This window comes from Daphnia pulex, chromosome 10 (assembly GCF_021134715.1).
Source record: "Daphnia pulex isolate KAP4 chromosome 10, ASM2113471v1".
Lineage (NCBI taxonomy): Eukaryota > Metazoa > Arthropoda > Branchiopoda > Diplostraca > Daphniidae > Daphnia > Daphnia pulex.
In genome coordinates, this window is record NC_060026.1 from 7,022,376 (window position 1) to 7,048,572 (window position 26,197).

Consider the following 26,197-nt stretch of genomic DNA (forward strand, 5'->3'; position numbering starts at 1 on the left):
CGGAGGAGAGAAATATAATAATTCAGCAAGTGGAAAATAATCCTACCCAAAAAGAATTTCAACTTGTATGAGATGGGGGGCCGGGCGAAATTCCGCCTCTTAAATCGTTCAACTGTGATTCATATTTTCCTTTCGGGAAATTATATTTTAACGCTCGTTTCCTTCGCTATTCGACAGATTAGCGAGGCGGTCACGCAGCGGGAGGCGGCACATTGAATGTCGTCCGACACGAGAGCAAACACGACCAAGAAAAAACAAAATAGAAAAAAAAAAAAAAAAAAACACAACAAAAACATTCCATGGGCAGTCAGCCGAGCGAACTGGACCGGAACCAAACAGCCCAACAATAAAGCAGCGCAGCCCAGCAGCAGCAGCAGCCACTGATCCAACAAAACACACAACACAATATATATAAGACAAAACAGCACCGCTGGAGGATATTATAGGCCGCGATTGCCCTTTTGACTACCGGCAACTATAGCGCACACAACACAGCGGCCCCTCTCCTTTTGACAGCCGGCGAAAATGTCGTTCAGCTTTTTGTGTATATCTTTTGTCAATCGGAGAAGACAACAAGAAAAGGGAGGACCAAGGGGAGAAAAAACAAAATAAAGGCCGGAAGATGCTTGATCAGCCATTCATTGATGAAGTCAGCGCAACGAATCTCCAAAAGAAAAACATGGACCACCACAGAGAAATGCAGGCGAGATGAGAGCCGATCGAGGCGAGAAGTTTAGATTCTTTTGTGTTATAGTACATCTAGGTATTTTATTTTTTAAGGGCGGACCTTGCCTCCTGTATACAAACGCCCCTTAACCGACAAATGAAATGTTCTAGCAGCTTTTATAGTATTGCCGATGATGGATGGTGGACTACCGGCTCATGGAACAATTCGTCAAACAAGAAAAACGGGGCCCTTTTGACAACTCGACGGGATATAGAACGTTGGAATCAACCTATGCAGAATGTCTATCCTACACGACTAAGTATAGAAACACATCAACCGGCAACAGCTTCATATATATATACCTTTTGCCATATATCCTTACGGCCGACTGCGGCTCCGCGAAAAAATGTGGTCAAATTTTTCTCCTTTTTTAAAAAAAAGAAGGCTGGCCATTTTTATTGATGGTAAAAAAAAAACCTTTCGATGACCGGACCATTGCATTTTTCTGTGTACACCGTCCGAAAGATACAGCCAAACGATCGGATGCGGGCGGAAAAAGAAGAAGGGGGGAGGGAAACGATATCATAGCCAAGGCATGGATGTATAAAAAGGGGGGAGAGAGAAAAGAGGGCCAGATATCCGAAATGATCCGGGAGTTCATCAATCGAAAGCGGCGGGCGGTACGGCAGCCGCCAACGCGTGTGGACATGACATTTGAAAAGCGCATCATCGCAAAGCCTCTTCTTCTTTTATCTTCTTCTTCTTCCCTATACACTATACGATATATAAAGTGTACGCTGAAAAACCATTTCGATTGCCTGGGCCAAAAAAGAAAAAAAAGATGTTCCGCCATCTTCAATCATTTGTCATGCAACCGAACGACAGAAAAGAAAAGAGAAACACTGTTCGCCCCGACGTGCGCATCATTCTCTCTCTCTCCGTACCGCATAGCTTTTGATAGAGCGCCGAATTGAAAATGATGTCGACTTTTTACATCTCTCAAAGGTGGAATTTCGTTTATTATTTTATAACGAAAATAATTGCCCGTCTTAATTTTTTTTTAAATTTGCGCAAAATAAAAAATAAAAAAACGGAGGGAATTTTAAAATAACAAAAAACGGCAGATTATTGATCCGGATATACTATCAAGACATTTTAGCGGCGGCTGGTGGAATGACATCTGAAATCGTATCCGTGGAAACGTTTTTTTTTTCTTTCTAAATTGTTTGTGTTGTGTTTGTTGTTGTCTCCGCGTTCTTGTATACACACACCCATCCAAGAAGTTTGTAGAGCCGAAATTCATTAGTAAACGCACGCGCGCGTTCCTCTCTGTCTCTTGCCCGCGTGTGTAAAGGTGCCAGCGAGGTGCAGGTGTAGTAGTAGCAGGTTAAAGTAGAGCCGCCTCGCTACTTATAGATATATAGTATACCACCATCACCACCACCCCCTTGTGTTTTTTTCCTCCTCCCGTTTCCAAACCGGCACAAAGTTTTGTGTTGGCAGCAACAATTAGATAAACAAGCAATTAGGGAAGACTTTGCTTTGCTGCCAGCCAAAAACAAAAAAAAAGAAAAGAAAAACCCCAAACTGCTCTGGTCGTCGAGCTGATGTTTTCACGACAGGTATACACATATACACATGTTATGTTGTGTGGGATATATAAAAGGGTGGCGGTTGGTGACATCGAGAGTTGGGATTTATAGGATAGAGAGAGAGCTGCCCGAAACTTTTGACGACGGCGTTTCTTGTCGTGCGTTCGTTGTTGTGTGTGTGTATGTTTGTGTGTGTGTAATCTGGCGAGTTGACTATATATATGAGCGCTACCGTGCGGTCTATAGATACTACTACACCATATCCCGACGACTCTTCTGCTGCTGCTATATGATAGACTACTGTGTACTACTACTCTCGGCGCTTGTTGATAAAACTATCCGCCCCACTTTTAACGAATCCTTCTCTCTGTCATCCGCTTCCGCGAATGCCCAAACTGTACACAAAAAACTTTGGCGCAATTCAACGCTCCTTTTTTCTTTTTTAAATTTCCTGTTGTCGACCGGAATCGGCAAAAATGAACAAAACAAAGTTGATATTTTGTACTACCCCCGGTGTATATAATGAAGTTCGATCGATTTCGTTTGTTTTTCGGGTACGGTAGGAAATTCCAGCGGGATGGAGCCAACAAATAACATCATGAAGAAGAGCCATGAATCATTTTCTTTTTCCCTTTGGCCCCCTCCAAGAATGGTGTGGTGGGGCAGCTCTGGGGTTGAAAACTATCCATCAGGAGATGAGCAACAAAACAACAAGAAGAACCTTAGATATAGACGGGGAGACGCGAGGCCCCCAAAAACAACAACAACAGCCCAGCCCAGAACAACAAAAACAGGTCAGAGGCCACATCAGCGAAATCAAAAAGGGAGAAAAGGGAAAATAAGGTCCCGAGGTCGTTGGGGGTTGTTGTGTTGGCACACGTACACACGGTGGAGAGAGAGAGAGAAAAAAGGGTATATGCAGGAAAGAAGAAGAAGAGGGGGGAATGAAGGAGATGCAGCCGGGCGAAACAACACAGTCAACAACATCTTCCACCCGGCTCTTTTCCCGCGCGCCGGCCAGGAGTATATACACACACACATACCCCCACTCTCTCTCTCTCTTATTCCTTTGGCATGTCCTAGATGTTGTCCGAAAAACATCCCGGGAGATAAATAGAAAGTTCTTCTCCCTTCTTCTTCTTTCGCCCCCCTCCGCCCATTCGCCACAAAACACAAACACGAACAGCAGAGGGACAGCAGCAGCAATAGCAGACAACAACAACAACACATATACTACTACTGCTCTGTGTGTATACTAAGAGAGTAGTAGAGACCATCATCGTCGTATTTTCTTCTTCCTGCAGTTTCTTTCTCTCCACGGGCAACCGTTTTCTATCGACAAAATATTTGTCTATTGACTTTTTGTTTTTATCTTTTTCCTTCTTATTTTCGTCTGCTAGCTACTACCCCCTCCTCCTTCCCCATTGAAAGAAGAAAAACAATCGCATTCGGAGAAATTCGTTTTTAAAAACACACCCACTTTTTTTTTCATTTTACAAACGACTCATTTCGAAGTTAGATTTGAATTCCTAAGCTTATTATTTTTGACTGTTGTTGTTGTTGTTGTTGTTGCTCCTTTTTTTGGGGCCACAGCCGTGACGTTTTTGTTGGCAATGCGTCAGCTCAGAGAATTTTTGACGTGCGGATACCTGGGAAGGCTATGCGCGCCGCCGGATGCTGGTGGATGTTGTTGTTGTTGTTGTTTTCGTGGGTATAATATCGACCCTTTCTCTCTCCCCCACCCCCCCGTCTGCTCCCCTCCATCCATCAGTTAGGGAAAGAAGAAGATGATCATTAAGGGCTATTGCTGTGGCTGGCTGCTGGTCTGCTGGATGAGGTTTATTCTATAATTCACGAGATTTGTTGGCTGAATGGACTGGGACTCTCGAAAGAAATCCGAAACTCTATATTGTCAGTCTCTGTATAGAGAGAATGTTTGGATGGACGAGTTACCCAACATATAAATAAACTACAACAAACACACACACACACAGAGAAGAGAGAACAGAGAAAGACAGACTATAGAGTTTCAACAGATTCAATAATAGGTTGACGTTGCCCGGTCAACCGCTGCTGCTGTCTATGTCAATGGGCATATGCGCCAGGGGTAAAAAGAAACTCACGGAGATTGATAAACACATCCGACCAGGCCCGGCGGTAATCAATAGGGGGTGGACACCGCGGGCCGGAAGAAAAACAAGAAAATCATTTGACAGAGATAAAAAAAAAAGAAAAATGCTCAACTTGTTGTTGTTATTGCTCCTTCACAAGAGATGAACAATCGTGAGTATATTTTCGAGTCCCCACCGTCCGCACTGAATGACGAAACAATAATCAAGATGGATCACTTAATGCAATCAGAGGCGATCCAATCAAAAGAAATCAAGATCCGCTCAGAAATTTCTTGCGTATTTTCGATTCGTTCGGTTATAAGGGAGCCGAGCGAGAACAACAAGTCGTCTCGCGTCCCCATATGCCCCCGCGAGTCGCAATCAACAGAGGAATGCGCGCGTGTGTGTGTGTGTCTCTGTGTCTGTGCGTGTGCGAGGGGGTTTGTTATTCGGAAGTCGGTCAGACTTTGACATTTGGGTATAAAAATAGCGGCAAAGATAATCGTCTCGGCCCAACCAAAAATTGCACAAATGACGTACATTGAAAATAATCTCATGATTCTAACCTGGAGAAAAGCCGAGTCATCCTTTTTGTCCGCGTGTTCCAGTCGAGTGAAAATTCAAACGCGCACGAAACGCCGGTAAAAAAAACAAATTGGTCGAAACAACTCAAAGAAAAATACCAAAAAACTTGCGAAAACTGTTTCAATTGAAGTAGCGCGTCAATCAACACACACACAATTGCGGCTGCTGTCGTCGATTTAATCCAATTAAACTGCGGTCAAACAAAATTGTTTTTTTTGCGGGACTGGATAGCAGAGAGCGCGGTGCGGTATAGCGCGGGCTCGGTGTTAAGTTTGAATGAAGCGACGAGAAGAGCGCCAGAGGAGTGAGTGAGCGACTGGTGGCTGCACACCAGGTTTCGTGAGTGTGTGTGTCTGTGTGTGGGTCTGTTCACTGTGTGTGTGTGTGTGTGTGTGTGTGTTGGTGACGTGACCGTCCATCAGAAGGAAAGCCTTGGAAGAGGAGGGGGTCTGTTGTTGTTGTTGTTGTTGGCGCTGGATAAACTTGAAGCCCCCCCGCTCGTCCGCGCGCCACCCTCTCTCTCCTTCCATCAGGTCTCCAGCACCACCCACTCCACCTTCGCCCTCATTTTTAAAAGCTCTCCCTCCCTGCAGACTATCTGCTGCACCACCCTCTATTGCTTCTCCCTCTCGCCTCTCCCTCCCTCAGACTTGTTTGTCGTTAGCAACGGCTCTTATATTGCATCCCATAATAAACAACAACAACTCAACTCCCTTGCCCTTCCTTCCCCCCCCCCCCCCAATCTCTTCCCCTTCCTCCAAAAAACAAGATGGCCGACAGCGAGAGAAAGAGAGTAAACAAGTTGGCAGTCAACACACACACACACACACACAGACATAAGAGAGAAAGAGAGAGAGAAAATTAATTAGCTGGCCAGGCGGGAGAACCCGCGCTACTGCGCTGCCTTGCCCGTTTTTTTGTTTTCTTCTCCCGAACGAATTGCGACGAAAAACAACAATCCATCCATCCATCCATCGGTGCACTCATATACATACTATGTCTGCAAGATACCTACACACAGCAGAGCCGCGCGGAGAGACCTACATTAACGTAATAGTGTGTGTAACAGTCGGTCGATTGCATGAGAATCTTCCATGACGACGATGTATACTATAGCGTCAGGGGCGGCGGCGCTTGATTTATTCACTTTAATTGCCAAACGCCAATCGATCCAATTGCGCGTTCCATTATTGAGAGAGCTATAGCTGATGCGGTGGTTGTGGGACCAGCAAGCGCGCCTATATTATAAATATATTTGTATATATCTATGCAGCGACACGGAGAGCAGCAGAGACCGGTCAGTCGGGAGCGGGAAATATCAAGTCTGCTGAGCTAGAGATAATTCGCCAGACTGAGCGCTGCCGGCCGGCCGGCCCCCTTGCGTGACTGTATAAATCTGTCCGTTGGCCATCGTGATCTAATATCAATCGGCAGACCAGCGTGAATCTTATATTCCTGTTGCCGGTGGTGGTCAGGCGTCAGGCCATCACCAGCGAGGATCATTATTAGAATCAAGTAAAGAGAAAAGAAAATAAAAGAAAAAAAGAATGAACCTTTTCGTGAAATCTATGAGCGCGCGCGCGTGACATAATGTGAATATCTAACGAAATAAAAGACGCAAAACGCGGAAGACGCTGTCGACGCTTCCGACCGAAATACTTGGAATAGACGACAGTCTTTTTCGTTTTTTTTTTTGTCTTTTTGTTCCCGCCGACGTCGGCTTGATTCACCGCTCCCGCCAAGTGTGGCTAATTGATGTGACAAAAATAAAGTCATCAAACGCACACATCCTCCTACCACGCCAGCCAAAGGTGTTAAGACGAAATAACCTTTTCCACCTTGAGGATCTATAAAAGACATTTCTGGCAAACGACGACTCGATTTAGAAATGATTAAGTCAGAAAAGTTGATTACCGTCGTCAATTAATGATCATTTCTACCTATGCATGCCACACACAATGGCATTGATAGACGAAAATGAATGTATGGAACAGAGAGTTTGAACCTGCTCACGTCACGCCATCTTGGGCTTCTTCTTATATTTTCATAAATGTCGACCCGGCACAATTTTCTATCAGACGAGCGACTTGTGCGGGTCATGAGCCCTTGGCAAAGTGGCTAATTGATGTGACACGTCACCACCGCAACCCTAGCAGAGTATATCCCTTAACCGGGTTGCAGTATAATAACATCCCAAGCCTGTGCGTATAAATGTATATAGTACACGGTGTGCGGTTCTGTATATGCGGCCGGCGTCAGCACACATTTGATCGATAACTTGGCGACAATTTGTTGTATTTTTTTCCTAACAATTTGTTGATGATGACATGCCACATACAAGTCGGCGGACCCCATGCACCACCACCAGCTAAAATAACCGTGCCGGAGGGGGAGAACAAAAAAATGAAACGAAACTTTTTTATATTTGATCCAAAAAGAGGTGATGAGGTTGGAAAAGGGAGGGATATACGTTCATTCTGTGATAACCCTTTAATGATTAGGGTTACACATTTAATAGTACCACCGGCCGACTCCCATCAAATCATAAAATAAAAAAATACAAAAAAAGGTGGAAACAAAAAAAAAAGTTTCATCACCGCAACACGATATGTTTTAGAGGGACAAGCGTGATTTGGTTTAAAACTTCCTATTTTTCTACATCAATTAACCGACGAGCGTTGCAGACCAAACAAGAGCTCATCGTATTACAGCGGGGACGGGACGAAAGAAAAAAAAAATCACGAGTGTTATATATGTATGGACATCGGTACGTCACGAAACAATTGTGTGTGTCGCCTTATTTTTAGGTTGAAATGTCAAATCCATTATACATTTCATCCCGCCTACACACGTACAGACAAAAAGAACTTTTTTTCATTTTTTATTTTTCGGGCGGATGAGATAACAACCGTCGACGACTGCACACACAAATATAGACTGTATATGTGTGTGTGTATATGAGACTCTAAGCAAAATATTATGTACCGTGTAATATCGCACAAGAAAAACTGCACACACACGGCAGCCAATTAATGGGACGAACTGTGGGCTGGCGTGCGCTGCGCTCGGTCACAAAAAAAGAACAAAAAAGGAAACGAATATTATAATACATATACCTCCTCGTAATACATCACAACATTACGTGCAGTATATAGGTGCGCGTATAAGACACATCCGGAATATTAAAAATGCGCATAGAATAAAAAAAAGAAAAAACATGGAGAGCTTTTCATCCGGCGCGGAGTTGCTCTGTCGTGATAGGAGTAAATATTCAACCCCCAAAAAAGAAATAACTTGTGTGTGTGTGAAATTGAGAATTCCACCCCAGTTTTTCTTTGTATAGTTTCTGATTATTGACCAAACGTTTTTTTTTTTTTTAGTTTCAGAGTGTGTCTCTCATTTCCTTATATCCTCATTTTTGGCGAGCAAAAGTCAAAGAAGAATAAAAAAAAAAGACATTTGCTCTCTGGCTGAGTTGGTGGTGCGCGTTTTGTGCGCGGGCGACGTCTTTTGAATACGGAAAATCAGTTGGGTCTTCTCTCCTTCTTTGCAGCGGTCTAGGAGCTTTTCAAATTTTGCTTGCCAATGCAGTCGACTATGAGTTAAGAAGGGGAGCGATGCCGATTGGCCACACGAGTTTGTGTTGAACAAGAAAATCTCGAGAAGGCAGGGAGGAGTAGGCGGCCAGCCTCTTCTTCTTCTTCTTCCTCTCAAAAATGACTACTAGATACGGACCGACTAATTAGCAACATAAAAGACAACGCTTCGTCAACTATTGAAAGGTTCGCCAGCGACTTTTGCTCACTACACTCTCTTGCCTATAGTATAATATACTTCACTTGCTCTCTCTATCTCTCTCTGTCTTGCTTATATACTGAAAAGAAGAGGGGCTGCAAAGGGGGGTTGGGTGGGCCGACAGGAGCAGCAGCAGCACATGTAGGCATATGAGAGAAAGCAACTTGCTCATTTGCATTATTCCAATTAGCCTAGTAGTAGCCCTGCTCGGCTGTGTCTTTCGTGCCCACTGTACTCCTACGACGTATAATACTAGACCTCGTCTTTGGGTGAGTGCGCCCCGTTTGCGTCGGCCCAAGTTGATCAACTCTCGTCGGCCGACGTCTCCTCTCCTGTGCCCAAAAGGAGAAAGGCCAAAAGAGAAATACAAACACGATAGTATATGGCAATCCTAGCCGTACTCCTGAGCTAGCAGCCTCATATATAGACACACACACACACAAAACTTTTGGTCGACTCTATACACATCTTCACTTCCCATCTCTTATTCTCTTTCTCCATCATCGGAAGGGGCTATTCTCTCTTTCCGGAAGAGTTCAACCCCCCACCCTTTTCTGGTTGTGTCAAAATGGAAATGAACTTTTATTTGTACACAGTAGCACAGCGCAACACATTCAAATGTTTTAAAGGGAATCAAAAAACAAAAAAAGTCAGCTTTTCATTTCGGGAATCTAAAACTTATATTCCGGATTCAAAACGAAACGGGATAGTAGCCCGCTCTCCGGCTGTTGTATTACAGAGCAGCAGAAAACATTGGATGAAAGAAGAAAACTCAAAACTATAGATTATAATTCTGGAAGTCAGTAGCAGGGCAACACAGTTTCACTTTTTCGACTTTTTGGTCTAGCTAAGTTAGGGATCGCCTTTTCCTCCAGTTCGTTTAACCACTCGCTTTTAAACATATGAGCCCAGGTGTTCCAGCAAAAAGAGAGTCGACTCTCGTCTGTTTGTCCGAGCATATTATTTTTGCGCGGACAATACCAGCACAGAAGAAACGCGCTTCACAGTTTTCACACAGAAACTTTAACGCAGAGCACAGCTAGCGCAGCACCCACCCTATATATCTATTGTCTGTTGACCTGAGCATTTGACTCTCTCTCCCACAAAGATTCTTTTTTGTTTTGTTTATTATGTTATATATATAAAGTATAGTGAAAACGCAAGGGGAAAAATTACCGTGGCATTTATACAACCCACAGCCAAATAAGAGAGAAAGAGACACCATGGCAATTCATTGAAGGGGTCCATATGGTCAAGGGGAAAGAAAAAAAAAAGTCTTGATTGTGTTGTGTACCAGTGAGAAATAGATGGAAAAAATAGGAGGAGCTTTTCTGGTTATATGGTCTTGTGTTGTGTGTGTGTGTGACGAGATTTTTTTTTTCTTAGAAGAGTTTGGTTGCAGCGGCAAAATTCAAATAGCTATAGACATATCGGTCATCTAGGGTCTTTTTTGGGGGGGCCTCTTTTTTCTTGAACTGGAACACACATAACAAAAAAAGAGGAGGTGCATTGAAATTTGAAGGCGAAAAACCAGCGCGCGGTCTATGGGAATATAATAAGAAACAAAACGAAAAAAAAAAAAGTCGTCCGTGGTCCAGAAGAAAAAAGTTCCAGTTACCCCTCCCACACACTATATGGGACTATGGGACCTTGTGTTAACAACGACGCAATGGATATATAGAGAGAGACTGACTGACTGACTGACCAGCACTCACCGTGTTTGCCAGTTGTGTTTGAGCCGCGCTCGGAAGTGTCGTAAAATGCTTTTTTTCTTTTTCTCTTCTTGGGGGAGAAAAAAAGTCAAAAATGGTAGAAGAATACAAGAGAAAAAAGAGGAGGGGAGATGGTTTTTTTGAAACGGGAGATGGAACAACTGTGTGTGCTGGAACGGCTCTCTGACCTGTGTGTTCCAGTGTTCGCAGGGGAAAAAGGAAACCCCGGTCGAATTTTCGTGCCGGGACGAAAGAGCAAACGTTCGCGACACAAAGTATCTGTGACTTGAGCATGGAGGCTGTGCGCTATACAGCAGGGAAGGAGGAGCTCGGAATTTCAATAATGAATGACCTCCTACCCTCCTCGCCTGCTGGACTGGAGAGCAGGGTAAAAAAGGACAAGAAAAGCTATTAGAGATCTCATCGACAGCAGTCGGGCACTGCCAGAGAATCGGTGGGGACACTTTTAGCTTGAGATATCAATGGACACCTCCCCCCTCTACCACCCTACCGATTCTACACCCTCATATATATCTTGTATACATCAATTGTTTTTGTTTTTTGTTTTTTTCTATTTTTTTCATCTTTTCCCTAAGGAAAACGCATTTCGGGTCTGAAACGTCATTCAATTAAAAACAAATTATCCTTTAATATACGTCGAACTAACGATTTTACAGGTCTCTACCGAGACCTTCAAATTGAATGACATTGCATTCCAAATTCGTAGTAATTTGAGGCATTTTAAATATCTGGAATTCCACCTTGCGGTTGAATGTTCACCTCTCTATTGGGAATCTCATATTATAGGCTATATACTTCGATTATTAGCTATTTTTAAAATATAATTGAAATTCTGGAAACTTACGGGTATAATAGCCGAAAGAGGCGGCGCCGTAATTCCTCGACAGCCGGAAGCTTGTCCGTCTCGGACACTGTAGTCAGCTGGGCGGTTTGTCCGTATAAAAATATAGGGGCGCGCTTCCAATTCGCGCGCACCGTTTGAAATTTCGTGCGGCTTTTTCTATCACAGTAAAAAATTCACCACCAGCTCTCAGTTTGAATCACAACAATATCGTAGAATTATCCTGAATAACTGCCGGACGGCTACGTCCATCAATCGAAAAAATTCCAGCACAAAAATAAATAAAACAACTGGAAGCGTCTATATGTCTTTACGGACGTCCACCGGATGAACCTCGGGATGAACAACAGCACAGGTGGCGGAGATGCGATTTGAGTCAATACGATCGAGAGTTTGAAATACAAATAATTCAGTTCACTTTTAAAAAATCAAAACTTGGTGCAACTTCCTTATTTCTGCTTCTGCTCCTGTCTAAGAAAGGAAGTCTAATGAGTCTCTGTGGTGTGGTGGCTGGAACTTGCTGACCATTCGCTTCTTCGACTTGTACTACGCACAGTTTGTTCTTCCTTCGACAAGAAGATGGAAAAGATCTCTCTGTGTGCTGTGTGTACATTTGAGGGGGTGGTGGGAGGGTGGTAGTCCCAATTGGATGAGGGTTTAGGTATAGACTACACTGAGGAAGGTGGTGGGAGGGGGGTTAGTTTTAAGGGGGGTTTGGCTTGTAAGAAAAATCTCGGAAAACCAGTTTTTCCAGGCACACTTTAAAAAAAAAAAAGGAAACTTGGACAATTTGGAAGTTGGTGTGACAAATTTTTTTTTTTTTTGGTTCACCCTTAGTTCACTCTCTCAGCTCGTTTCTTTGTATAATTATTATTATCATTTGAAAGTCGACAACAAAACGGTCGACGTCGAGTTGAGCCCATTTACGAGGAAAGGGCCACCTTTTTTGTTTTCTGTCACCTCACCTCCTTGTCAGATTAGCCCGTGACGTCATGTGAGACCTATCGCAAAATGAAATCTAGATCTCTCTCCAAACAACGCGAAAATGTCCTTTTTTCCGACAACTTAACGAGGGCTAGAGACCCACAAAATCAACAATCAGATCGGGGAGACTGCGGCAGCCACCATCATCCCAGTTTCGAATTTCCCGCATTGATTGAATCTCGGCCATCTGTTGGCGGTCACCGTTTGATTACCAAATGAAAGGGAGTCGAAAGGGGGGAAAAAAGGACTTTTTCAAAAGTTAATCAACAGCTCTCTGTGTTCTTTCCGCAGTTTGGGAAAATATTTTTTCTTCATTTTTACGAGTTGAGGGTAAGTGACCTCTCGTCTTGGACTATTGCATCTCTCTTGCTTAGCTGCTCTTGTGTTATTGTATTGGCCACCCAAGGAAACAAGAAGAGGCCCACCTTCCCACCCTCGACCCACACACACACAGCCTGTGCATCACTAACATATACACACACACACACACACCAAACTAACAGAGACTAACACACGAATACACACGCAAGTTTACAATGGGCATTTTCAGCAACTAAAGGTATATGGCCGGGGTTATATATATGTACCTTTCGCAGCCGATGTAATTTATGTCTGACAGCCTCTCTTTTTTTTCTTCTTTTTCTTCTTTTTTTGTGAAAAACTCCCCCTCAAACACTCAAAAACGTCCTCCGTATTTTTCGCTGTGTCCCTTCTTCTTCTTCTTCTTCTTCTTCCTGACTTCCCAACCAATGATTACCAGCGTTAAGTCATTGGACACTGCGCAGAAAATACATACAGCAAGAATAAGGGAAACCTAGCTCTACACCAGTGTCAAAAAAAAAAAAAAGGAAGAAAAGCCGCGCGTTTTTCGGTTGTGTGTGTTGTAACACAAGGAAAACGGCATTCCTTATGTGTTCCCGATATCCATATGTAACTGCTTTGGCCTCTTGTCCGCTCTCTTCCACCCTCGTCGCCTTATTTTTAACATTATATATATATTTTTTCGCTTTGATTTTTTCGCTTCTTGTTACAAAGAGGAAAGGAGGAGAACAAGTTATATAAGCGCCATCGTGGTTGACGGTCGTCCATCACAAGCTGGACCCAAAATGCTATAATATGAAAAATACGCGACTCTTTTTGACTTGAAAGGAGAACATTCAATGTTTTCTTGTTTCTTTATGTACACACAGAGAGAGTAGAGCAGAGAGCACTGGGGGACATCAACTTTTAGGCAATAAGTTTGGATAGAAGTCCTTCCGGGCGTTGCGCGGAAGGCCGACGGATGGTGGGCTATCCGGATTTGGAAATGGTTCGCTCCCGAGTGTAATAAAGGTCTCGACACCTTTTTTTGTTTTATTTTGAGATGAATGGATGAGAAAATTCTCTGACCGTAACCAACGAACGAAAGAAATCAATGGATTATATCAGACATGGTCGCATTGCCAAAAACAAAAGGGAAAAAAATAAATAAATTCTTTTCTGATTTTTTTGTTTTCTGGCAACGGCACTTTCTGTTACGCCAATTGGCGGAACGCGATGATGTCACCCGCTTCCGGTGCTTAAAAATATCAGAAAAATTTGGTTGATATTTTTGTTTCGCCTATTTGCGACGATGGGGTTGCGCGTTCTCCCCTTTCCAATTTTGTTTTTTTGTGTGTTTCACCCGAAATGAAAAACACACACACACAAAGGCGAAAAAAAAAATTGATGTTTGTTTAATGATTGAAGAAAAGAGCTTTAAGAAGGAGATGACGACGGTTATAACTGCGGCGGCTATGTGCGTTTTAACGAGCTCACTCCATCAGCAACAACAAGTTTAAATGTTTTCGAGCGCGCATTTCATTTTTTTTGTAATTTTTATTGTCCCTCTTTTTGGGTTGTTTTTTTGTTTTTGTTTGACGTCTGAAACGAAATAACGAAATCAGACGGTCAAAGAGAGAGAGAGAGGAAACAGAGATCTCGGCGTGCGGTCGCTCCAAAACTGTTATTTCGTCTCAATAAAATTTAACGATTTCATTAAGTTCGCCCTTTTTCCCCCATAGACTTGCAGTTAGCTGGAAACATTTGGCTTGTTTTTTTATTCTAATTCTAATGTTTTGTGTGTTTTGGGGTAGGAAAATGAAATTACACGGTGTGTGAGTTTTTCGGCCGTCTCGTGTACGTGTGTTCAAGCCCCGGCCGTAACAACATCAAGTTATTAGGCCAACTAACCCGACCCGCCAGTCGGTCTCCGCGCCAACTTTTAAATTTCTCTCCTCCGTATACAATCGGATGACGATATTGTTCATTAATTTCAATAAGCTGTTGAGCTCTTCTATTGTCGCCCATTTAAATGTTTAAAGAATTAAGGCGATAAGTTGTCACACGATTCGGAGGGGACTGCTGTGGAAATCAATCAAGTCTGTGTTATACACCGGAGACGGTCATAGAAGATAATATGATGGATCCATCGCAGAAAATTCACAATGAGCCAGCATCTTCTTGTTTACCACTAACTTTTTCTTTTTAATACACACAAAAGCGCATTCACTCTAGAGAGGGGGGGATGATGGCGGCCCCGTTGTTTGTGTGTATACAATGACAGTATACACACACACAGAGTTGCTCTTCTTCCTCTTTTCGATTTAAAAGACCATCAGCTAACTACCAGAGGGTCACGCGAGGTCATTTTTACCGGAGGAGGTCATCCGGAGAGGGTCCCCAAGGTCAATGAATGAGGCACCGACGTCCGATCAATGTTTGTGTTTGTGTCTAAAAGAAAAAAATTGTCATTTTTGTTTTTCTTATCGTTTCACCTTTATTGTATTTTTGATGTGACCTTGCTTCTTGCTTCTTCACTCTACAATTTTCTATACTCTAGACGTAGTAGTAGTAGTATAATAGCTGCTAGTAGGCCTACTTGCTACTACGCTATAGACTATCGATTGTTTTGGGTCACCCTATATAAAAATCCCCACAGGATCGGTCAACAAGATCGCTATATCCCCTAGCTATTAGTTACAAATAAGAAATTGATGTCGGCTTGTTTTTGTTTTCTAGCCTCTCTAGACGTTTTTGTTTGAATCTCTGGAGAAACACCCCTATAACTGTGTTCTCTATCGCTTTCTTTTTAGATCTATAATTTTTATTATAATATCGTCGGGCGTCTCTTGGTTGAGTAGTAGTGTGTTATATACCGGACGATCAAAATGTAGGCCAACCTAGATCGACACGTGCCACCCAATTGTTCACCTTTTCAATTTTTGACCAGGTAGAATATTTATGCAATAGGTCAAACTCTAATTGAAAACGGCGGTAAAGTACACACGACTCGTTAACAGCAACTTAACAAAATCTAAAAACAATACATGAGGCCTCAAAAAGAAAACAGAGAAGAGAAACAAAACAAAAATGGTCAGAGAACTTATTTGGGAATTTAACGGAAACGACACGCTGGGATCTTTTTATATTTTTTTATTTTATTTTTAATACGAAGAAAATATATTGACTACAAGAGAGTCCGTCCAACGTTTGTCTGTTTGTTCTTTTATCAACTGCTGGCCCGTAACAAAACAAAACAGCCAGCCCCGAAAAAAAAAGAAGTAAGAGTCTGGATAGAAAGAAGAGAGAAGAAACAACAACACGACGAGAATAATGAGGCAAAGTGTGTTGACGATGACTGGGTCTCTTTTTTTACTTTTTTTCCCGTTCGCGCCCTCTCTCTTTGCTCAGAGCCCCGTGTGTGTGCGGGAGGAGAGAGAGAGAGAAAGAGCAACAACAACAACAGCAAAGTGCACTGGCCCTATACACTCCGTGCGTGTTGTCTATGTGTGTGTGTGTGTTGTTGTCTGTTGTGGATGGCAAACGGAGCGCGGACCAACGCGCGCCTATGTGTCGAGACCGTTGGACGCGCTTTTTGAAGGGCCTCCTAATGTTGACTTTGGGTGCCCAGTCATATGTACTGCCTTGCTGCTATAGCAACCAACACCTCTCTCTCTCTCTACTCTATACTCTCCCGGCTATAGACCACCCTCCAGTCCTCCTCTTTTGCTATGTGCGCGCGGGAAAACAATATTTAAAATAAAAGATGACGCGCGACGAGAGCTGGCCCCTGTGTCAACACACACAGCGCGATCCTTACCTTTTTAACCGTCTTCCGTCAAGCCAGCGTGTTGTTCCAGTCTCGGAGTTGTTGCCTCTTTTGCCCACTCAACTTCTCCTTCGATACTAAACGACGGGCGGTTTCCCTCCCCCCCCCCCCCCCTGCTTCCTCGTCCCTATATAAAATCGATATTATTCAACATCAATTTCTGAAACGCAAGGTTATTACGCTTGAATGAATATTGATTCATATTGTGGCGACGCAGTATATTTTTAGCGATTCCTTCGTTATCAATTTTGACTTTTTTGTTATTACTTCTTTCACCGAAAAATATCTTCGATGTAGGTCGTTGGGTTTGTGTTCTATAGTCCTTTCCCGAACGGAATTAGCGAGGGCAATTGAGTACAATGCAGCGCAGGTATATCATCTTCTGCCCGTTTGAATGGAATCGTTCAAGTGATTAACTAGCGCGAAATATGAAAAGGAATAATAAAAAAAAAACAAGGTACGAATAGAGGATCGATCAAATCCGAGAGACTGGTTACACAACACTATCATAACGTTGCTGTCGTTGCGGTGGGTGGTCATTTTGCTCAATCAAAAGAAACTTCCTCGTTCTTTGTGTAAATTAACACACAAAAAAATGGTTACAAATAGTAAAATAAATATCAATTTTGGTCTTGTTATTTCAATAGTCGACTGTATGACTTTTTTTATAATAGTGAAAAGGAAGCGCTTCATTTTTTTTCAGCTTGGGTAAACCCATTGGGAGGAAAATTAAATTCGCAGGGGGGGTATATAAAACTGGCGCGGTTTGGGCGGATGCGCAGTTGCCTGTGTATTATCGAACATGTACTCGAAAAATTAACTGTTACAGAGAAACCGCCGCTCTGATGCAATATTTAGCCCTCCCAAGACTAAAAAAAAAAAAAAAAGGAAAAAGCCAATACTAATGGAATCAATCAAGCGCTTCTTATTTAGTTTCATGGGCGGAAAAAATGTGTAAAGCCGCGAGTTATTTTTCCGTTGAGGCCATCGGCTTGTCACCGCCCGTCGTCTTGGGTATACACCTCTGCGGCTGCTGTCCCTATTTATATACACTGGCGGGACTGTGTAGACTGGGTAGAACTATACTTGCACTGTAGTTTAGCGGCAGTCCATCCCGTTGTTACATTCGAGCGGGATTGATTAGATGGAGCCATTAAAACGGCCAAAGGGCCGGAATATCAATACATCCGGTCACTGGCGCTCCTGAATAAATCCGTCGGTCCGGACGTTGCTGGGTATACACTACACGCTCCTGCCGAGTGCGCTCTGCCCACTTGGGGGTGGGAGAAGGAGGAAAGACGACAAGTGCACGCTATATAGACTGGGGAGATAGAAAAACTAGCCTTTTTCTTATTTTCTCTCTCTCTCCTCCCTTTTGTGTCGATTCCAACGGTGGACAGTCCTTACATTATGGCCATCTTCACGACTTCACCCTCTGTTGGCAATGTCTTTGAGACATTTAAAAACATCAAAACGATCGTTGGCTATATAGTATAGGCATTCTTGACTGTGGAATAACCTGACCGGCCGCATATCCTCCGCCCCCCGTCATAGTCGTTCCCTCAGAAACTCTTTTTTCCTATTCTTTTCCCTGTGTGTGTGTGTGATAATCTGTTGTGAGCCGTCAGCAGGAAAACCCGAAAGTGTGTCTTCTTGCTGAGCCAACAGCCATCAAAATGACGACACACAACTAGTACTATATCCCGCCACTGCTGCTGCCCATCGACGAATTTGGCTTCAGACCCAGAAAAAAGAAAAACGAACAAAAAGTTGCAGCTTCAAGTCCTCAACAGCCATCGACATAACATTACTTGATAATATACACACTCTTTCTCAGACGTATACACACACACACACACAAACTGACGCAGACAAAATATTAATAATAAAAGAAATGGACGATATATATAAATACAGCAGCAGCCGGCCGTGGCCGTCTTGTGGTCGACCCAGCCCCCTTATTGACAGAGATATTTCCAAGCAGTGGAGGAGCCCTACTTGTATATAATACTTGTATACATTATTATTATAATATTGAGGAGGGCCCTTGTGCTGCGGCAAAAAGGCCTACAAACTTTTGTACGCGACAACAGTTTGCGTTTGACAGTCTAGTCAAATGGAGACAAATAGCCGCCGTGAATGGTGACCCGAAACCGATATGACGCAACATTTGAATGTGTGTACGACACAACACCATAAAACTCGAGAATCTTTTTATGATTTTCTTTCATCGCCACTTCTTTTTTCTCCCCTTTCGCCGGTGAAAAATCGCCTTTTTTTTTCCTTTTTTTTCTTTTACGACCGCAATAGACGTGGAAGAATCTAAGTGTTCCATACATGAAATAGTTATACAATTCATCAATATTACGAATATCTATAATATGTATATGCGAAAAAAGGCTGAGAGAGAGAGAGAGAGCTAGAAAGAGGCTGTGGTGATGAATGGTTTGGAAGCGATGTGAAAAGAACCAGTAAAGCCATTTGAATATGAAAAGACTAGTGTGTAGAGAGTGAGTAGAGAAGGAGAACTTTGGGTAGCCGAAGAAGCATTAGATATATACTATATCGATAGAAATCGAGAGAAGAAAAAAGCTAAAAGACGATGGGGATCTTTTGTTACGGCGCTATGGCACCGCAGCCAACAATCAAAAAAGCTAACCATTCATCATTCCACTTCTTTTTTTATGTACTATTACACACACACATATATATATATACCTATATAATACATATACTATATCCTATGAGTTCGGTTCTCAATAAATCCACCGTGTGCATAGGATACACAGATATGTTGGTGCGGTATGCAGCCTATTAGATATTGGTCGAACCTACATGGCTATACATCCAATCAAAGAATATTGAAATCGCATGTTCATAGCCGCCCGCGCTTGATATTAATCCATAAAACAGGAGGACTTGCGGTCATCCAATCAAGTACACACATACACGCCTGCACTGTATATAGTACACATATATATATATAAATATATGTGTTATGTATGTGTGCGTATGGCCTTGTGTCCATTCGGTCAGCCGAGAGATGCTCATCAAAACGCTATCTGTTCATCATAAATATGTCGATAAATGAAAGCCCCGCTGTATGTGTGTGTGGGAGAGAGGGGAATTTCATTCTTTTTCGATGGATCTCGGAGAGGGGGGCGAGGACTATATGTGCGGATGCCTAGTAGTGAGAGGCCGAGCTGGACAAGAGATTTTGATGGAGGACACAAATATAGATCGGCGACATTGGCCGGGGCGCTTTTATTTGAGTGTATATGTTTTCGGGTGGATCTAGCGTTGGCAAGCAGAAAAATTCTAGCCAGCCACATATTGTGCGGTCATTGGTCACATCTTTTTGATAGTGACAGCCTAGTATACAGCAGCAGCAGCAGCAGCAGCATCTAATATATAAGTCATGTGCTCTGCGGTGCTCTGGTCACCCATATCAGATAAACAAGCAAGTTGGACGACCGGTGAATAAACTTCCTCCTTCACCAAATCAAAAATATAGGTCCAACTCGAATACAAAAGAAATCGCGCTGATCAGACATCTTATGTGCGCTTCTTTCTCTTTGCTTTTACGATTAGGGACCGCCAGGGTATATATATGTTACATAAAACCGAAAATCAGCTAATAATATCGAAGCGGAGAGCATATATTGGTCCTTATATTTAGTAACACTCTCACCGACTGCCACCGTCCAGCCCACATTTCCCGAGCTACAATTTCAATCTTCAATTTCATCCGATAATCTTTTGATAATTTACCCCGTTTCAAAAATATTAATTTAGTATAGTAGTGCCTGTATACTTCTCGTCTTAAACAGGATGGACGAAATTGAAAATCTTGGCTCGGCGTGCAATAAGCAGAGCCGGCGTTCATTATTACTACATCTGGAAACTCTTATTTTTATTTGTGTTTGAGCGTTTGATGCACAGAAGAGCTAGAGAGCTTTCAATCTCTCATATAATATATACAACGAGTCGCATTGAGTTCATTTGGCACGCACACACACACATGCAGTACTTCAATGATAATTTCACTCGGTTATTGAAGAAGAAGAAGAAAAAAAAGGGTTCATCTAACATTCAACAAGCCATTTCCTTGGAGACAATAATACGGGCTCTTCGGGGCCTCTAAAGACACTGACGGGCGCATGCAAATAATGTGTTTTATGAGTTGTACATCAGAGCACAGTAGTTTCACATCTATCTATCTATTATATATATAGGTTTATATAGACAGCGACACAGTGGCAGCAACAGGAAGCGGATGCATCATCTCGGATTCCACGCGTCCCTTTAATAATGCGATGCAGACGCAAGCAGCAGCATGTTTGTATAATTTTATTTTCCGCTTATCATTAAAGCCGAGCGCTCTAGCTAGCTGCTGTACAAGACTCCGGCGGGGGCGCTCTCGCTCGACCTGTTAATTGATCCACTTCAATTCAAACGAACCCGACTCTCTTATTTTATTAGGATAATGCAGTTAACATTTGTACTTATAACGTTCTTCGCTTGAATCACCAACGTCATCAAACCTACTCAAACAACGATTGCAATTCGAAGCGGTTTCAAGTTGATTTATTCCACTTTAACACCGACTCAATCATTTTGAATACAATTCTCTCAATTTCCCGACCCCAAAACTCCCGAATTCAAACGTCTTATTCCCAAATCGTATTTATTTGCGACCATCGGAGTGCGCAGCAATTGAGAGAGAGAGAGTGCAGTCGGGGAATCCGGGATACTACTATAGATATAACGGCATTGATTGATCGGAATCGGATCAATTAAGCTATATAGCGCAAGTGACAAAACCTTTTTTTTCTTTTTTGTCTGCTGCTGCCGGGGAGAAATGAGAGAGAGAAGGGGGGAAAAGTGAGAAATTACAAAGACACATTCTTTAATGGTATCGTTAGTCACACAAATGCTGGCAGCTTCCAAACGGGATCCCCGCACAGCACACACACCCCGGAGTTGAGATGTTCAGTCAAGTGCGAGGGAAAAATGACACGCCAGGTCAGAGGAGAGGTCGCATTTCTCTCTGATGGGCTGCCTTTCTACGTAGATGAGGGCGATCTTCCATTCATGCCAGTCGATGCCCCCATTTAGTTCACATCAAAAGAAAAAAAAAAAGACCTGTGTGATTGAGTCGTCTTGTCAACAGTATTATAGTGTGTGTGGGTAGATGTGTGCTGTGCTTTTGGCGTCGGCTGCCGAGAGAGACGCATGAGACGTCACCACAGGAGCCCACCTCCGTTTGTAACGTTTCGAGCGAGGGCGAACAAGCGGAAACGTCCAATGCTATATCAGTCGACTTTGAGATCTCAACAGTTCAATTTCTCAGATTATATATCTAGACAAGTATTTGCCCCGCTTTATTTCCGCTAGACTTGGCGCGGCAATTTGTTTTGGGGACCGCTCGCCTTATAATCACGAAAGTGTTGTTGTTGGCGCCTTGCTACTTTCATATTCGGATATGTAATATACTGTATACTATCGGACATTGTGCCATCTAGCGACTGGCTAATCGGCCGCTCTTCGTTTTCCTCTGTAATAATAATAATATAATAATAATTATGTGTCATCGGCTCATCGCGTTCACATTTATTTAGTTTTTTTTTTTCTGTTCTGTTCCATCACCCAAAACCCCCCAAAAAAAATAACTGACACGCACACACAAAGTCACATCAGCGCCGGAAGACGAATGCCCACGCGCCGGAGCCAAAGAAGAGAATAAATACAGAGAAAATACCAACAAGGATCCTTGATAAAACAAAGTGGGGCAGAAAAGCTTGTGGGAGGTCAAAGGGGGTGGTGGTGGTGGTGGGAGACGGACGGACGGACGGCCAGAGAACGGACGAAAAGGAGAGTCTCTATATAGGTGGAATGAACAGCTATAGAGTACACACACACACAAGAGAATATAAAAGCGCTTTCCTCCTTTTGCCCCCCACTGTCCATGGAGCCCGTGGATAGCGTCGAGAGACTTGTCTACTGTTTTGTTCTTCCTCCTCTTCTTCCTTCTTTTACCACCCCGCACACATCACCCACCCGCCTAATACCCTCGACGGCTGCTCACGCTAGTTGACGCAACCCAATTCGTTGCGAGAGAGAGAGAGAGAGGTGGGCGAGGGGGGAGTTTTTGGTGGGAGAGAGCAAAGAGGAAGGCAAGCAGGCGAAGCCGGGCGCAGTGTCAACAAAATGCAAGGTCTTGGTAAACAAGAACCAAATGGAAAAGTCTAGAACGGAACGACGCTGGACGCCGACGAATATATATATATATATACACACACACACACACACACACACATATATATATATATAAGAGAAAACAAAACAACAGCGTGGTTTAGCCAAATAATGTTTGGGGACACACACGCGCACACACACACACATAGTCGAACAGAATATAACTGGCCGGCTGGCTGGGCGACGTATAGACAGCGGAGAGGGAAAAAGCGGGGAGACTTTTTTTCGAATCACACCCGGTTCTTTCTCAAAGTGGCTGAGTCAATAACACAACACAAAAATGGCTCGATTCTCTTTTGTCCTGCGCCTTCCAAAAAGGAAGAAGATCTGGGGGGGAAAGATGACGATGTCAAGTTCAAATCAACGACAAAGACGTTAACGCTAAAGTTATGGCTGGCGTGTGCGAACTTTATAGTTAACATTGCAGTTCATTTCAAACGCCAGCATCCGCATTGTAAATTTGATTCGACTAATTTTTTAAGTACCGCGCTTTATATTCTTCATGCCTAAATTTCCAAAATTTATAATTATGAAATTATGAAACATAACGATGTTTTTTTTCTTACTGTTTCGATTGTATTTCATGTCTTGTTACTTATTCATTCACTAGATGGCACTACTTGTTAATTCCCCATAAATACGTCACTTTTAACTAGTCAGTCAAAATAAAAACAGAATATTAAGAAAAAAAATATTAAAAATTACATTTAATCTCATAGAAGCCGATCTAACACAAATTCTAAGTTGAAATCTTCGGCTTTTTGAATTCCAAAAAGTTCAAAAACTTTGAAATAATTTAGCGTCAATAATTTAAAAAACCCTAAAAAGTTTGTCGTTTACGTATACATCACAATTCAAATCCAATAATCCATCACTTTGTTTCGAAATTCAAATAGAGAAAGGCAACAAGTTGTCAAAATATGTCGTGCCGGTCGCCTACCCGCGCATGTCACCACCTGGTCTGCTGACGCGAGCGAAATTCAAAATGATGATTCATCTATTCATTCTTACCTTAAAATAACATCTTGGTAAACGTCAATCTGTCCTTATTCTCGTCCAGGAAAAAGGATTCAACGAACCATTAATTCGGCTGATTTTTCCGACTTTTTAATGTTCAATAATTCGACACGCACATCTTGTCACGATGTACCACTGTTTGTGTTGTCGACACTGATTTCCCGCCGACTGAACGCTCACGAGTGTGCGTCGTTTTGGGCGGCACAGTATAGGCAAGAGGGAGCGACGACTTTATAGCGACGAGTCGACTCCAACAGTCAACTGCTACTCCGTGACCGACGAATTTAAAAATGGACATATAAGCGTCTACTGACCTTTTTTAAATATTTAACGCCAAAGTGGCAAAGTCTATATAAAGGCTGCCGTCCCAACTTTCGTTCAAGTTAAGACAATCGGCCAATTTTCAAACGGCTGGCCATCCTTTCTTGTTTTTGTCAAAAGTTGGCAGAACTTTGCGCAATTTAGTCGAAACTAGACTAGTTTCTAGTTTGTGCTGCGCTTCAACGGATTTTGATTACCAGAAACAATCGCACCGGTCAGTCAGCAATTTCTGTATTCATATCTTATCTGACATAGTCTTGGTAAAGGAAATCAATTCCCAATGACCTAGAATGAACAATTTCCTCCTTGATTATCAACGGAGACAAGTTCCACTAGACAAAGTTGAATTCTTAGAGCATAAAGTATATAGTGCCCAAATGACCGAGTTTAAAAATCAACACCTTGTCTCATCAAACTGTCAAGATAGGCCCTACTTTGCAAATGTTATAAAACAAAAATTGTCTTTGTCCCAGTTCGTGATGATTAAATTCGAGATGCGAAAAAGTTTGGTTGCTGTTGCGTCGTAATAACATCATCATCAGTCGGCCTCGGTCGGCCTCACCAAAAATAGCCCGGCATTAACCAACTTTGATTGCTCATTCGACATTCCTTAGCGTATATATTCGTTTATATACACTGTAGAGTAATTGCACGTGGATGGCCACAAAGCCTATCCTATAAGATCTTTATCATTGACGTCCGATGCGAGATCTCGTCCTCTCGGGAACAACATAGTTGTCCTTCATCATTCACGGCATCTGGCGTCGGCGAAAAAACAATGCATCATCATACAAAATTGACGCTTAGTATATAGTGTAGTAGTAGCAGCAGCAGCAGCAGTACTTGATGGCGTTGGGTGTTTACTGTTGAACAAACTGTGTAGCCACATCATCTAGGGTCTTTGTTGGCCGACAGAATAGCACACGCTTATATACCGACCAAGGCAGCGTGTATACAGCAGCAGGGTCTCAGGGTTGTTTTCTTGTTGCGAGCTGAGTCATGCGGAGCTGATGAATTGTTCTTGGTCGCAAAACACGCACATACACAGACACGCGCTGGAGGTGGATGACGTACTTTCTTACGTAGGTAAACGTGCTGGACAGGATAAAAAAAAATAGGAAGAAAACAGAAATATTGATGGTAAAGAACGAAGAAGAACGCTCCTCCGTCTTGCCCCCCTTCCGCCTGCTAGCGGTGTTGACTGTGAGAGTTATATGGAAGTCTACATAAGAGGGGAAAAGAACTCTTTTAGAGGACAAACAAAAATAGTTGTTGATGTTGTTGCTGCGCTGCTCGTATGCAGTGCGGTGATCGAGTTTGACGGTAGGATTCAAACTGTATACAGCGGCTGCCAATGACGGCAGAAGGGGAAACTGCAGAAAGACCCACAGGATACCTGCTGTTAGTTGTTGGCCCTTGGAACTTTGAACAAAGTTGAATCGGTCACAGTTTTGAGGCGGGACGTTCGAATTTGTCCAAATATAGGCTATAGCTATACTCTGTACAGGACCGTTGGCCTTGCAGCGGCCAAACCAACATTACTCGCCAGTTTGTTGACGCAATTTTTGGCGGAGCGCCTCAGCAGCCAATGCTGTTAGTTTATCTCATTCTCTTGTATTCGATGTCGTTGCGCTGTAGCTACGTAAAATGAACCATGTTCGTCGGCATCATTTAAAAATAAAATAAGAATTTAAAAAAATCTCTCAGGGAATATTTACTCTTTAATGAATATACCGTCATATTTATAACTAAACGCAAAAAAAATCTTCTTTTCCTCCTCCAAAACGCAGAAATTTTTACCGCGACGGGTGACCATTGAAATCGTTTCAAAATGGAATTGTAGATAATTTATTTCTTATTTTGATATCGAGTCTTAAAATTATTAATTGTCTTAAAATTAAATTGTTTTCCCGGTCTCTACTGTAGATTTTAAATTTGTTATTGAAATTCAAAATTTTTTGAAAATTGCGCAAGAAAAAATCAAATGTGTTTTGAATTACTTAATTTTGTTTATTCTAATGAAGAATAAACATATATAAATGAATTTGAAAATTCATTTTTAATATTTTCAAATTCATTTCTTGTCTTTCTTTATTTTAGGTCTTTAAAACTTTTCTGCCAGACCAGATCTGGCAGCCCCGAATCAAACCGACAGAAGTGCGCG

General features: G+C 42.6%; 1 protein-coding gene across 2 annotated transcripts in view; it reads right to left on the bottom strand.

Moving 5' to 3' along the window:
• LOC124206178 (forkhead box protein P1-like) overlaps positions 1–23,894 on the bottom strand; it is a 51,490-nt gene extending 27,596 nt beyond the window's left edge. Inside the window, exon 1 of one of the 2 annotated variants that reach the window (XM_046603871.1) lies at positions 23,707–23,894. The gene's annotated coding sequence lies outside the window, so the exon portion shown is untranslated. Of the gene's footprint in view, positions 1–11,327; positions 11,987–23,706 lie in introns of those variants that run through there. The other variant, XM_046603870.1, reaches the window with a different exon arrangement.
• Between the last annotated feature and the right edge of the window lie 2,303 nt (positions 23,895–26,197).